The following is a 2,109-nucleotide window of genomic DNA, read 5'->3' as shown; positions in this document are numbered from 1 at the left end:
TGCAGCACGTATGGTGTTTTGTATGCTATGTGGTTACAGGGCTGCTTGTGCCTTTTCAATATGTTGTAGTTCGGTTGGAGAAACAAGAGAGTGTACTAATTTTGTGTATAAGCTACTGCGCTTCGAGCAACACTCGATTAAGTCGCGAAGTGGTGAGCTCGCACCTTTCCTACACTTGTACATACACCAGTGTACGGCCATTATCACTTTCGGTTTTGTATTCTCATTGTTTACCTTCAAACATTGACCACAGATGGTCGTGGTATCTGCTTTTCCATCACCGATGAATAGTAAAACATTAGTTTCTACAAGATCTGCTGCTACATTCAAAGTTATTTAAGGTAGACATCTTCTGTTCTCTTTTTTTGAATAAACCAATCTTTTCACTCCATTCTGAATATGTGCGATTTGAGTTCCACATGGCCCCAAAGTCCAAGGAGTAACCAATCAAGGTACATTGCCAAGATGGTGCAGTTATCTTGAGACAAGCATTTTTAGTGGAGCAAGTGCAGTAACGGGTATGCAGCTGCGAAAGAAGATGCAAAAAGGCCCACACTGTCGCTGTGCGAAAGTCTGTGCAACCTTGCCAGCATTGCACTGGTTTACCATACAGTACTCTTTTGTTATGACCTAACTTCAACAAACATCATCGTGCATTTTTGAGATATTGAGTCTAGTTTTCACCATATTTGTCACTCTGTCATATGAAAACCCAGGAGGCATCTGTTGGGAAAACAAAGTGGTGGTGCCCATCATCTGTCTGCTAGACAAAAACCTTACGGTGCATGACAGGTCACATTGTACACCAAACGATTATAGTATGTATCCCCACCTTCACTTAGCAAATGCAGTTAATGGCTCTTCTCTGTACAACTTTGCAGTTAAAGGACAAACTACCTTGATAGCCCTTGCACAAAAACATAGCCTATCAATAACGCACCTTAACTAAGATGCTTCCTTTTTGATGTTGGTCCCACAGTACAGACGGCCCTCTGCATCAAATGTAGGATTGGCCCACTCAAGTTGGTGCAGCAGTCCTCGAGTTGTAGCAAAGTAAGCTAATCTCAGAGATAGTGTTTTTCGGGCTAAAATCCAAATCTTTGTTTTTCAATTTAGCAAGCACTTCTATGTTGACTCAATGAGAAAAAACTGTCTTTCTGTCACTCTGCCGCTAATAGTAAATCTTGGAGCTTTACGTCCCAAAACAATATAACTATGGAAGACGCCCCAGTGGAGGAGTCCATGGATTCCCTTCATTATCAAGAGGCTCGCTACCACCAAGAAATAATAAAAGCAAATTTCATAGGAAGGACCATGCTTGAATCCGTGTTCAAAACAAGTGTCTCGGCCACTGAGATACTCCCCCATGTTTCAAAAAAGTGAATATATATAGGCCGTATAAATGCGTTTTGCCCAAGGTGCGAAGCGTATGTCAAAGTAGAACACTTTCTGTGACGCCTATATTTTGTTGAATTCCGCGATACTAGAATAAAAGCCACCCGCAGGACAAAATTCAAAGCCAACATGGAGGATTATGCAAATAAGGAAAGCTCTAACTTAGCAAATAAAAAAAAAAAGGCTTTCGCTTAACTCGGTTATGCCTGAGTGTGCGTAGTCACACAGGTACAGTTGACCTTATCAGACATATTTAGTTGAACGTTCACAGAGCTACTGCGGATGCCTAACTAAATTTGTCTATTGTTTAGCTTGGTTCTCTGTATGGTTATGCTTCTCGAGGCGTGCGGCTCGTTCTTCTTCAGTCTCCTCGGCTCGCTGTCTTGGTCTCGCTCCGACGACGAAGCCTGGCTTCTTTCAGTCTCTCTTACTCGCTTTCCACATCTGCAGACAAATCCCGTGGTGCCTCCCCTTCTACACACCTTTTCACGGGAAGGAAAAAAACACCGCCATGATGGGCTGTGCGCGGGAGTACAAAGGTTATAAGGGCGCAGCGTTGTCAGTGCATTTTCGAGGGGACGCGCCAATTTGCACAGCCCAAGGAGGGCTATGGCGGCGCCCAGGGAGGCGTTTATGAAAAAGCAAATACGTACGATGCAACGCCGGGACCTTCTCTGTGAAGTCTTGAACAGCTCGATTGAACGCGGACAGGGC

The sequence above is a fragment of the Rhipicephalus microplus genome, chromosome 3 (assembly GCF_043290135.1).
Source record: "Rhipicephalus microplus isolate Deutch F79 chromosome 3, USDA_Rmic, whole genome shotgun sequence".
NCBI classification, from domain to species: Eukaryota; Metazoa; Arthropoda; class Arachnida; order Ixodida; family Ixodidae; genus Rhipicephalus; species Rhipicephalus microplus.
Note: the sequence above shows the minus strand (reverse complement) of the source record.